Consider the following 13,302-nt stretch of genomic DNA (forward strand, 5'->3'; position numbering starts at 1 on the left):
CCTACAGCCTGGGATCTACAGCCAAGACTGGGGGCAGAGCACCATGACTCTTAACTAGCTAGTTAGTGGCTCAATTGTGTTTGACTCTCTGCGACCCCATGAAGTATAGCCTGCCAGGCTCCTCTGTCCATGGGATTCTCCAGGCAAGAATACTGGAGTGGGTAGCCATTCCCTTCTCCAGGGATCTTTCCCACCCAGGGATCAAACCTGGATCTCCCACATTGCAGGCAGACGCTTTACCGTCTGAGCCACCAGGGAAGCCCTGACTCCTACACTACACACAAGGAAATCCTGGCTGGTTCATTGGGAACTGCATCCCTTTCTCTGGACAGCGTCCCTCAGCAGGCCTACTGGCCATATCAACCACCTTCTCAGGCCTGTCACTTCTTTCTCCAGGGCCAGAGGATTTGGAGCAGTCTTCAGAGGGCACCTAGTTCTCAAACCTGTGGGTTAGTGTAAACGTGTATCACCAGCAGTGATCAGATGGTGAACACTTAGCAAACAGTTGGCATGCGGGCAAACAGAAGGGGTACAGCAAAACCTGAATTGGTACCTACCCACCTCACCCTGGGGAAGTGGCAGAAGGCTTGGTTTGAAATGTTCTTATCCAAATTAGATTTGCTTAGAAGCAAAGAAGCAAGCGTCCTCAGAGCCCACATGCTTTTTCCACCCATTGGGCAGGTCAGGTCCCCAGCAGAACAGCATCAGAGCCTGGGAGTTCGCAAAACCTTGGAGATTTGGAGGAGGGTGGAGGCTCGAGAGGGTGAGGTCAGGTCAGGCTCCCAGAAGGGGCAATGCTTCATTAGCAGGTGGTGAGGAGGGGGTAACTGCGCTCGTCATCAGAACGTGTGTTGGACCCAGCAGAGGCCTGGCCAGGGCAGAGGTTAGCCTTTGGGGGCTTGGGGGTTAAGGGGTAAAGGTGGAAGGTGGGGAGAGAAGATATCAGAGGGAAAGAGTGGAGATGGAAAGTGGCAGGGGCGGGTGGAGATGGAGGGAGTGGAGGAGTGCAGGAAGGTGAAGAAAGGGGAGGAAAAAGGGGAGGGACGGAGCGGGTGGGGGATGAGAAGTAGGGCGGGGAGCCGGGCGGCAAGGAGGAGGAGGCAGGAGAGAGGGGGAAGGGAAGCGAGAGGAGGCGGGAAGGGAGGAGGGGAGCGGAGGAGGGGCCTGCGCGCAGCCCCGCGCCCTCCCTCCCGCGCCGGCCTCCGCGCCCTCCCTCGCCGCAGCATCCCCGAGTCGCCTGGCCGCGCCGCCCCTCCGCGCCGGGCCTCCGAGCCGGTCGCCTCCGCCTCCGCCGCCGCCATTCCTGCGCCCGCGCTCGCCTGGCCCGGCACCGCGGGGCCGCGCGGCCAGGACACGCCGCGCCAGGTAAGGGTTGGCGGGTAGAGGGCGGGCGCGGGCGGTGCAGGTGCGCGGGGGCGGCGAGACCCTCCCCGAATCGGCCTCCGGAGCCCGCCCGGAGCCTCCGCCCCGAAGCCCCCTGACTCCTCCCAGGACCCCCGGGGCCTCCCCGGAGCCCCCTTCCCGGAGCTCCCTGACTTCTCCCGAGACCCCTCTTTGAGTCCCCTCCCAGGACCCCCCAGGACCCCTCCCCTCCTCGGCTGCCTCCCAGCCCCGGCGCGCAGGTGGCTCGGCAACGCTTGGGGCTCCGGGCGCGCGGCAGACCCTGGCCCGGGGCGGGGGCGGTGTGTTCTGCCTGACCCGTGGCTCCTGTCCTCTCGGCCCCCGCCCCACTCCGGCCATTCAGGCCTGCCCGGCCCCGCGGCTTCTATTTCTGTCGGCGGGGCCGCGGCCCCCGGGCGCTAGACCCCGAGCCGCGCACTCAGACAGGTGGGGCAGGTCGGGGCCCTGGCAGTGAGTGTTGCAGGCCTCGGCTTCCTTTTGGGTTTTGGCTGCGTGATTCTAGAATAGCCAAGGAGAATCAGCAGCCTTAGCTTAGGGCTGCACCTGTTGCAGCCGCCTGGTGAACTGCAGGAGGCTGAATGCACTGGGGTTTTGCCAGGGCAGACAGTGGAAAGGAGGGTTGGATCGTGGTGGTCCCCTTCGTTTTATTTCATTTAGTATTGGGGATGGGGGTGTGTGGGCGTCTGGAGGCGGGCAGTTCACCAAAAACGAGGCCTGTGGTCTAGGGCAAGGGTCCCCGCTTTCTGGAGCGCGTTTGCTATGCAAAGTTGTTCAGCTTTTGATTTGAAAACCACCACTTATGTTAAGCACATCAGGACTTGGGGACTGTGGCCAAGTGGCTGGCCCCCCCATTCTGAGTCTATTCAGATCCACTAGGCGCCACCGAGCGGAAGTTTTCTTTCCAAGGGTGAAGTGACATCGGTAGCCTGTCAGCTCATACCTGCCCCAGGCCTGGGGCCTGCCTTCTGGCTGCCTGGGCGCTGTATTTTGGGAATGTTTACTGTGTCCCAGAAACAGGCTGCCTCAGTCAGTGCTGGGGCCAGGATTCTGGCCGAGATAATGCCCCGATTGTCACTTGAACCGTTGGTGTCTGTGCACATCGTCTGCAAGAATAAAGAAGAATAAAACAGACCTGCTCGGAGTACTCCAGGCAACCAGTCCTACCAGGGGGAAAGCCTGCAGGGATGAGGGGATGGTGAAGGGATTCAGTGGGGTATTTCTGGGGACAAAGACTCTTCCCACCAAGAGGGTAGACCTTCAGATTGCAAAGAAAAAAAAAAGTTTGTATTATGAACAGCGGGTAAACCAAATAAAGAAAGAAAAATTGCTGATGCTGAGAGGCAACCCAGCCCTGGTCTACTCTTGAGCCATGTTATAGGAGGACCGTGAGCTGGCATTCAAGAGGTACTGGCTCTCTATGATTGCTGGAAAATGCAGCATTATCCCTCTGCTGGTAACTGGGGTGCTCTCACAGCCTTCTTTGGGGTTCTGGCAGATGGTACATCCACCCCAGCTCAGGAGTGGGGTGCAGGGCCACACCACACAGCTGTCCAGTGGGTCTGGGGGCAGGGAGATGACCATAATGACATCATCCACTCGTGATCCAGTCCCTGTGGGTTAGCCAAGGCAGGTTTCATCTCAAGCGCCTACCCCCCTCACCAGGCAGGGATGTCTAGGCCAGTCTTGGGAGCGCACGCTAATGGCTGGCTCTGAGTGAGGGGGGAGGACCATCCGCTGGTGCCAGCACATAGCGAAATCAATAATGTGTTGCAGAGATCAATGGTTTTCTCATTGGTCCTCTGTGCTTCCAAAGAGAGCCTGCCTCTCCCACACTGAGCAGGGACAGTTTCAGGCCTCCCACCCCTCCCTCTGGGTTCTGTTTCTGGTGGGGGGTGGGGTGGGTGTGGCCAGGAGCCTCTTCCTGATCCCTTGTGTGGTGAGCCTGGGGCTCCTGGATTGGCAACTGGGCTCCGTGTCCCCTCCCACCACCAGGCGTCCCCAGTGTCCCTGGGTTAGGCCCCTGCTGCTGCATAAGTGTATTGGCTTCCTGATTGTTCCTTAATTCACAGCGACCTTCCCCTCATGCTAACAATTTGTTCAAAAGAACTCCTGAGAAGGTGATGTGGCAGGTAGTGCATCCCTGTGCCCCCAACCCCCCATCCTCAGTCTCTTCTGGGAGTGACAACAGTCACAAAGTTAACCATCCAGGCCTGCAGGGTGGCCATGGGGTGAAGCTGGCCATGTGAAAAGACACAAATGAATTTGCCATCAACTGACTGTCGAGGGTGGCTGCAGGGAGAAAGACTGCTGTCCTTTGTGGGGCTCGGCAGGTGCAGTCTCCCCTGCTCCACCTGTGCCTCTGGGGCCCTTGGCCATTCAGGGATGTCTTGGGGCGTCACCCGAGAGTGGGCCGGTCGGGCAGGCTCCTCTGCACTGGAGACTCAGCACAGCTCGTGGCCATTGCAGCCTGCCTGCTGTCAAAAGGTGATGGAGAGAAGTGCAGATTTATTGCTGCTGCTGCTGCTAAGTCACTTCAGTCGTGTCTGACTCTGTGCGATCCCGTAGACGGCAGCCCACCAGGCTCCCCCGTCCCTGGGATTCTCCAGGCAAGAACACAGGAATGGGTTGCCATTTCCTTCTCCAATGCGTGAAAGTGAAGTTGCTCAGTTGTGTCCGACTCTTTGCGACCCCATGGACTGCAGCCCACCAGGCTCCTCCGTCCATGGGATTTTCCAGGCAAGAGTACTGGAGTGGGGTGCCATTGCCTTCTCCAAGAGATTTATTAGGAGGAAATATCTGCTGATTCAGTCAAGTGGAGATAGCATGTGAGTGGGCCGTGCCTGGAGCTGGGCTGGCATTGTTCAGTGTACCAATTAAGGTGATCTTTGGGATAAGCAAAGTGGCTCATCGCAACTCCTTGGAGTGGCTCACTTTCAATTGCCTGTCCCTTCCTGAGTGCATGGTCATTTACCTGGCGATATTGTACCTAGACCAGGCATCACAGCAGCCCAGGAGTCGTTCCCCCATAGCTGCCTTCCATCATGCCCTGTGATCCGCCAGTAGGACCGGGTCCTTTATTTGGTCTAAAAGTCTCAAATGCTGTCTATGAAAGTGGAGACTTCACCGCTTCCCCAGGTCACTTCTATGTATTACTCGGGATTGCAGCTTTGAATGAAATGCAGTTAGCCAGCATTTGAGCCAAGAATCATTCCCTTAAAAAATGATGGTATTTAAAGAGACAGTTGGGCGTTTGTTGAGTGAACAATGATTTTAAAAGATAATTATATTCCTTAACAACAGTATTGTGGTTATGTTCACACAGTCTTTACCCTTTAGCTGTAGATGCTGGAGTGATCTGCAGAGGAAGTGAGAGCCATGTTTGAGAGCTGTTTCAGATTAGCATGGGTGGGGGATGGGTTGGGTGATGGAGGGGGGAGCACTGACCATTGTTGAACGGGGTTATTCGCTCTGGGTGATGGTACCTGAGGGTTTGTTAGTCTCTTCAGTCTTTAGTCTTTAAAAGTCTTTATCATAAAATAGTTAATGATCTAAGAATCCCATTTCCCCCTCTCAAATGCCATAGGATCCTTCACTTCATGGAATAGTTGAGGTTTACTTTAAAAGAAGTGCTGATGAGTTAAGTGAAAACATTGCTCCTTAGTGTGGACTGTATAGAGTGATCCCATTTACACATGTATAGGTAATAAAGTATAGAAGCATCTGGAATGACAGATACTGTGTGTCAAACAGACAATGACAGAGCACCCGTGGTGGACGAGGAGGGCAGGTGCTGCTCCAGACTCGAGGGACACAGCTCCGAGCAAGAGTGGCTGTCCAGCTGGTGACCGGGATGGGAGGGAAGGATATATGTGTGCATGTGAGTTGTGTGTGCTTGGGTGTTGGCAGAGGGTTGAGAAGGGGGTGGCGGGAAGGAGGAAGGGGAATCTATCCTTTTACCCCCTCACCTATTGCCATGTGGTTTGTTTCTTTTACAGTGGGATTGGTTTTGTAATGATAAAATGTATTTGTAAGAATGGATCTCCATTAGGGAATGTGCTTAGTTGCTCAGTTGTGTCCGATTCTTTGCGACCCCATGGCCTGTAGCCCACCAGGCTCCTCTGTCCATGAGGATTCTCCAGGCAAGAATACTGGAGTGGGTTGCCATGCCCTCCTTCAGGGGATCTTCCCAACCCAGGGATTGAACCCAGGTATCCTGCATTGCAGGTGGATCCTTTACCATCTGAGCCACCAGGGAAGCCCTTGCTGCTGCTGCTGCTAAGTCGCTTCAGTCATGTCCGACTCTGTGTGACCCCATAGACGGCAGCCCACCAGGCTCCCCCGTCCCTGGGATTCTCCAGGCAAGAACACTGGAGTGGGTTGCCATTTCTTTCTCCAATGCATGAAAGTGAAAAAATAAAGTGAAGTCGCTCAGTCGTGTCTGACTCCTAGCGACCCCATGGACTGCAGCCCACCAGGCCCCTCCGTCCATGGGATTTTTCCAGGCAAGAGTACTGGAGTGGGTTGCCATAGCCTTCTCCAGGGAAGCCCTTAGAGAATAGAATAACCTGGGTTTTTTGCAACATTTATTTATTTAGCTGCATGGGTCCTTAGTTGTGGTGCTTGGGATCTTCAGTCTTTGTTGTGGCATGCAGGTTCTTTAGTTTTGGCATGTGGAATCTAGTGCCCTGACTGGGGATCATACCCAGGCCCCACCTGCATTGGGAGTTCAGAGTCTTAGCCACTAGACCACCACGAAAGTCCCTAGAATAGCCTGTTCTAAACATTAAATTTCGAAATCTAAATTTATTCGAAATGGATTTGACTTGTAGGAATTCATGTTCCTACACAACATAATAACATGATGTAGCTTCAGTGAGGCAGTCAATGAATCCACAGCCATTGTTGCTCTGAGCCTGTGCCCTGTGGGCCATGAAAAAGAGACACCAATACCCTGACCTCAGCAATAGGGGGGACGAGACTCAGACCCTGAAAATTTAACAGGAATGCCATTCCTCAGTTTGGGCAGTAAGCTGAGGTACCATGCTGGGCCTGAGCCATGGGATGGGGAAGACCCTTAGCTCAGACCCACCATGGTCCTGGTCTAAGTGGAGAAGCACATTTCGTTCCATGGGACTTGACCCAGCAACAAAAGCAGTGACGGTCCAGAGCCTTCTTGGGTGGATTTCCACTGCTAGTTGGATGACCTGCTACTGTGGGCCTGTTCCACTCATCTTCAGCAGTTGCTGTTTTCTCATTTAGTAGAGGATATGTTAAATAACTTTCCTCTACAGCAGCAACAACAACAAAACCCATAAAAATGCTAAGTCCACAGAGTAAAAAAGTACAAGTTGCCTGGAATCCTCAGGGCTTCCCGCCCCCTCCATTTTCCTGTCCTATTACAAGAAATTTGAGTTGCTTATGTACCAGAATGTAATTGGCTTTGATCTAGCATCTGGGTGTTGTTTGGCTCTGAAGCATGTTTTTGATTTTGTTTGCAAGGACACTACGTTCCCGGAGGCCTACTCTGAATAAGGGCCTCAGCTGGACCCCACTTTGTTCTCACCATGTGTTTGGGAGTTTTGTTTGTTGTTGTTGTTGTTTACTAGTATTTTCCATGTTTGTGGGACGGCCACAGCCAGGCCTGCAGTGAGGCGGCTGTGCTCTGAGCCTGGGGTCTCGTCTGCATGGCCATGAGCTGCCTTTTGTCAGAACAGACTGTAGGCGCATGGCTCATTTTTCCATTGAGATCAGATGTGTTCTCTGCATCTCAGTCCTTTCCAGAGGCCTTAGGGATCCTGTCTGAATAGAGCTGTGCCGTCTGGGCATTTGGGGCACCCAGGAGGTCTGTGTCCTTTGTAGGTGAGGTCCCATCATTCATCTTTTTTGAGGCAAAGAAATTAGGTACTCAGGTGGCGCTTGTGGTAAAGAACTCACCTGCCAATGCAGGAGACATAAGAGATGCAGGTTCGATCCCTGGGTTGGGAAGATCCCCTGGAGGAGGGCATGGCAGCCCACTCCAATATTCTTGCCTGGAGAATCCCATGAACAGAGGAGCCTGGCAGGCTGTAGTCCATAGGGTTACACAGAGCTGGACACTACTGAAGCAACTTAGCAAGGCCCCTTTCACCTCCACTTCATGAAGTCCCACCACTCCATCCAGCAAATGTTTACTGAGCTCCAATTACGGCAAGAAACCAAGAGATAGAAGACCCTGCCAGCTTGGCACTTATGGTCAAGTAGCAGGTGCTGGAAGGCTAAGGAGAGGAAGTAAATCCAAATGTAACGCACTGGGGCCATAGTGCTATGGAGAAAGCCAGTGTGGGGTCCAGGTGCTCACAGTTTGGGAATGTTTGAGATTCAAAACCAGGTGGCTGGTGGGCTGATGGAGGAGGTGAGGAGTGACCAGGGGGATGTCCTGGCATGCTTTAGCAAGGCCAGAGGGCAGGTGTGGCTGGAGCAGAGGAGCAACCCTGAGCAGATGGTGGGTCTGGCTGGATTCTGGTGTGTTGTGAAGATGGAGCCATTGGGATGGTTGGCTCAATAGAGGAGTCCAAGGTGACCCTGAGATTCTTGGCTCAGGCAGCCCGAGGGATGGAGTGGGCAGCACCCTGAGATGGGGTCTCAATGGGCAGAGCACCTTTGGGGGATTTGGGAGGGTGGTACCTACGACCTCCAGTGCTGTCCACGTGGAGGTGGTAAGGGGCTTGTTGGGCAAGCAAGGGTGGAGTTAGAAGGAGTGGCCTGGGTCCGATATGGGTCTGGCTGTTGCCAGCACAAAGGTGATATTTTTAAAGCTGAGTCGGCACAAGATGGCAGAGGAGGAGAGGAGAGGTCCAAGGTCAAGGAACCAAGAAGGAATGTCATTAGGGCAGGAGAAAGCCAGAGGGGTCTGGGGCATCCAGGGCCACAGGAAGAGTGTGCATGGAGAGAATGGGCTGTCTGGCCGAGGGAGCCAGCTAGATGAGGAATGAGAATTATCCTTGGAGAATTGACCTTAGAAACATGGAGGTTGTCAGTGTCCTGACAAGAGGGGTGGGAGTGTTGGGCCAAGAGAAGGTGGCAAATGGAGCTCAGGACATCAGGAGTTGGTAGTTTTTTCAAGAATTTTTCTGGGAAAGGGGGCTGAAAGATGGGGGAGTTGCTGATGGGCATAAGGGGTTGTGTTTCAGGTTTTGGTCCTGATGGGAAAGATGGAGTAGGGGGAAGAGTGAAGAAAGTAGGGTGGGGGCCTTGCCCATGTCCTCCAATGGGGGAGACAGAGGGGGACAGATGAGCGGCCACTGTTCCCCCGCAAGCAAACTGTCATTAGCCTCTTAAGTGCCCCACTTCTCTGATTGGCCCTGGGGTCCTCAGAAGGGGTCAGGATGGCAGAAAATGGTTATGGGAGCTTGTGACAGCAGAACCTCTGAGCATGGCGGTGGGTGCCCAGGGGCTGATGAAGCCCTCTTGTTTGGTGAGCATAGGAAGTCTGGAGAGCTGAGTTTGCCAGGCTCCCTGGCAGGAGTGGATGCCCTTCTGGCTGAGAGGACATGTGTGTGACAGGAGGAGGGTGAAGGAGGCCTGGTCTGCTGACCTGATGGGCCTGGGAAACTGAGGCTGAAAGTGGGGCCGTGTCCTTGCAGCCGGGATGTGAGCATTTCCCTCTTGATGTTGGCCTGGCATCCCTACACACAGGGCCCGGTCACTAGCGAGGGCCTGCGTGTGATGGATTAGCACCGCCCTGATTCCGCGTCCACTGAGCGCCACGTGAATGAGGGAGAGAGCCTGTCTCCAGGCGTGCTCCCTGTGCCGGCAGCATTGTTTCCAGACTCTGCTGCAGGTGCAGGTTTTCACCTCCACCCCCAGGACCCCTGAACCAGAAGCTCTGTGGTAAAGAATCTGCCTGCAAGGCAGGAGACCCAGGTTCGGTCTCTGGTTCAGAAAGATCCCTTGGAGAAGGGAATTGCAACCCACTCCAGTATGCTTGCCTGAAGAATTCCATGAGCAGGGTAGGCTGGCAGGCTACTGTCAGTGGGGTCGCACAGAGTTGGACATGACTGAGTGACCAACACTTTCACTTCCAAGGTTGGGCTAAGCACAGCCTGTGGTTGGGAGGTGTACCCTGAGGGGCAGACAGAAGAGCTTCTCTCTGGATGCCCTTTAGACTTAGGGTGCTTGCCTGTAGAAACAGTTTCGTTAACCAGTCTTATTGAGGTATAATTTACATACAATAAAAGGTTACTGTTCAGTGAATTTTGACAAAGGTATACAGTTATGCAGGCTTCCCTTGTAGCTTAGATAGTAAAGAATCTGCCTGCAATGCAGGAGACCCAGATTCAGCCCCTGGGTGGGGAAGATTCCCTGGAGAAGGGAATGGCAAACCACTCCAGTATTCTTGCCTGAAGGATCCCATGGACAGACAATGGGTTTGCAAAGAGTCAGACTCAACTGAGCGACTTTCACTTTCACTTCCAAGCTTGGGCCAAGTAGGGCTTGCCTTTGGGGGTAGTGCATCCTGAAGGGCAGACAGGAGGGGAGAGCAGGGCCAATGGGCCCACTCTGGATGCACATTAGACTTGGGATGTTCACCTGTAGAAACAATGTTTCTTTAACCAGTTTTACCGAGGTATAATTACATACAACAAAAGGCACTGTTCAGTGAGTATTGACAAAGGTATCCAGTTATGCAGCTGCTACCATGATGTGATGGAGGCCAACAGTGGATGAACTCTGCGGGTGAGATGCACCTCACACATTCATGCACCTACCGTCCCTGGCTGCTGTCCGGCTGTTGTAGCAGTCGAGCAGTTGCAACAGAGATTGTTTAGCCCATGAACTCTCCCCAAACTCCCTGTTGCCTCTTTGCACTCAACCCTCCACCCAGGCAATCACTGATCTGTCGAGATTAGACTATTAGAAGATTGGTTTCTTTAAGAGTTTCAGAACGGAAGCATGTATTGTAGATTTCTTACTTCTTTCCCTTGGCGCATCTTTGAGATTCTTGGGTTTTGCTGTGTTGTACTTTATGTCTTTTATTGCTGAATCCTGTTTTATCACGTGGGTGTGCCATGATTTATTGATTTATTCACCTGCTGGTGGATGTTTGGATTGCTTCCTGTTCGAGATTATTATGAATAAAAGTGCCGCAAGCTACAGCGCAACACAAAAGAACAACCAGTTAAAACATGAACAAAAATATCTCCAGAGAAGACAGACAAATGACAAACAAGCACATGAAAAGATGCTCAACATCATTAGTCACTAGGGAAGTGCAAGACCAAACCTCAGTGAGATACTATTTCCCTCTTACCAGAATGACTTTTATTTAAAAAAAAAAGGAAAATAGTAAGTGTTGGTGAGCATATGGAAAAGGTGTAAGTTTCATACGTTACTTCGAGAATGTAAAATGGTGCAGCAACTTGGAAAATAATTTAGGGATTCTTCCAAAAGTTAAACACAGAAATGTCATGTGACCCAGCAGTCCTACTCATGGGTAAATACACAAAAGAATTGAAAATAGATGTTCCAACAAAAACTTGTACACAGTTGTTCATAACAGTGCTAATTCACAATTTGGGAAACAACTCAAATGCCTATCAGTGGATGAATGAATAAATAAATGTGGTCCATCCAGGCAATGGAATATTACTTAGCCATTAAAGAAATGAAGTACTGACATGTGCTACATGGATGACCCTTAAAAACATTTTACTAAGTAAAAATAGTCAGACACAAAAGTGCATTGTATGATTCCATTTATACGAAATGTCCGGAATAGGCAGATCTATTGAGACAAAACAAAGCAGGCTGGTGCTTGCCAGGGCTTGGGGAAGGGGAGAATGGGAGTGACTGCTTAATATGTATGGGGTTTCCTTTGGAGGTGATGAAAATGATTTAGAACTAGAGAGTGGTGATGGTTGTGTATCCTTTAAAATGGTTTAAATGGTAAATTTTATATGTATTTTATGGTTATAAAAAAGGGATATAAAAAATGCTGTATTCATTTATATGCACGTCTGAGAGTGGACATGCATTTTCATTTCTCTTGAGTAACTACTGAACCAGTAGAATTGTGAGGCTGTGTGGTAAGTGTATCTTTAACTTTATAAGAAACTGGCAAACTGTTTTCCAAAGTGGTTGTATCATTTTACATCCCTACTGCTAACGTGGGAGCAGTTATTTCACATCCTTGCCAACACTTGCGGTCGTCAGTCTTTTTAAATTTAGTTACTCTGGTGGGAGTTGTGCTCTACCATAGATGTTCTAGTTGAGTATCTTTTCCTGTATTAATTAGCTCTTTTAGGTTTTGTTAAAATCTTCTGCTGACTTTTTAGTTGGGCTATTTATCTCTTATATTTGAGTTTTTAAGAGTTCTTTACGTGTTCTGAATTCAGTTTGATAGATATTTGTATTGCAAATATTGTTTTCTCTGTGGCTTACCTTTCTATTTGATTAATGATATCACACAAAGGGCAGACATTTTTAGTTTTAAGTCCATTTATATCAACTGTCTTTAGCTAGTGGTTTGTGCTTTTTGTGTCCTGTTTAAGAAACTTTGTCTCACCCATCATCATAAAGATTTTCTCCTGTGTTTTCTTCTGAAGGCATTATGGTCTTAGCTTTTATCTGCTATCTATTTTGAGTTACCTTTTAACTGGAAAGAGTTTAGGATTGAGGTTTATTGTTTTGAGTGCGTATACCCAGCTGTTCCTGTGTGTTTGAAGAGTAATTGAGAATCTGTGTGGCTCTGTTTCAGGACTCAGTTCTAGTCCATTTTGGCTTATTCTCCATTGTCCTGGAAACTACCCTGTCTTCATGACTGTTGTTTTACAGTAATTCTTGAAGTCATGTACTGAACCTTCCAGTTGTGCTTCATTTTCAAAACAGTTTTATCTAGTCTAGATCCTTTGCATTTCCATATAAGTTTAAAATCAGCTTGCCAGTTTCTACAAAAACACCTGCTTGAATTTTGACTGGGATTGCATTAACTCCTTAGATCAACTTGAGGAATCTTGTCATTTTAACGATATTGAGTCTCAGCCAGTGATCATGGACTGCCTTTCCATCTGTATTCACTTTCCGTCATTTCTCTTAGCAGTGATTTGTAGTAATCAGTGTAGGTCTTATATGTGTTTTATCACATTTATTCGTATTTTGTGATTTTAAATGTTACAAGTGGGTTTTTAAATTTTTAATTTTCCAATTGTTTATTTCTACTGTTGGAATATTGTATGGTTGGATGGCACCAGCGACTCGATGGACATGAGTTTGAGCAAGTTCCCAGAGTTGGTGATGGACAGGGAAGCCTGGCGTGCTGCAGTCCAAGGAGTTGCAGAGTCATGCATGACTGAATGACTCAACTGAATTGAACTGTTACTGTATAGAAATGCTGTTGATTTTTATATTGTTTATTTATCTTGTGACCTTTATAAATCCACTTATTTGTTTCAGTAGCTTTTTTGTAGTCCTTTAAGATTTTTACACAAAGATAATCCTGACAGTTATAAATAGGAACCATTTTACTTTTGTTTTTTCAGTTTAAATGCTTTTTATTTCTTTTTCTTCCTTTATTCCATTGTCTAGGATGTTCAGTGCAGTGTTTAACAGAAACGGTGACAATGGACACTCACCTGTTCCCAATCTTAGGAAGAAGGAACTTAGTATCTTTTCATTGAATATGATGTTAGGTGAAGATTTTATGTAAATGCATTTTTTGAGGTTGAGGGAATTTTCTAGTTTGCATAGAGTTTTTATCATTAGTGGATGTTCAATTTTGTTATATGCTTTTTCTGTATCTGTTGAGATGATCATATGGATTTTCCTCTTTTTTTTTTTATAAATATGGTGAATTACAGTAGTTAATTTTTGAATGTTAGACAATATTTCATCCCTGGCACAAACCCCAGTTGGTCATGATATTAT

General features: G+C 49.8%; 1 long non-coding RNA gene across 3 annotated transcripts in view; it reads left to right on the forward strand.

Moving 5' to 3' along the window:
• The first annotated feature begins 1,096 nt into the window (after nucleotides 1-1,096).
• LOC129650535 (uncharacterized) overlaps nucleotides 1,097-13,302 on the forward strand; it is a 65,309-nt gene continuing 53,103 nt past the window's right edge. For all 3 annotated transcript variants that reach the window (XR_008713807.1, XR_008713808.1, XR_008713809.1), the window contains exon 1: nucleotides 1,097-1,365. This is a non-coding gene — a long non-coding RNA (uncharacterized LOC129650535). The remainder of the gene's footprint in view (nucleotides 1,366-13,302) is intronic.

The sequence above is a fragment of the Bubalus kerabau genome, chromosome 4 (assembly GCF_029407905.1).
Source record: "Bubalus kerabau isolate K-KA32 ecotype Philippines breed swamp buffalo chromosome 4, PCC_UOA_SB_1v2, whole genome shotgun sequence".
Taxonomy (NCBI): domain Eukaryota; kingdom Metazoa; phylum Chordata; class Mammalia; order Artiodactyla; family Bovidae; genus Bubalus; species Bubalus kerabau.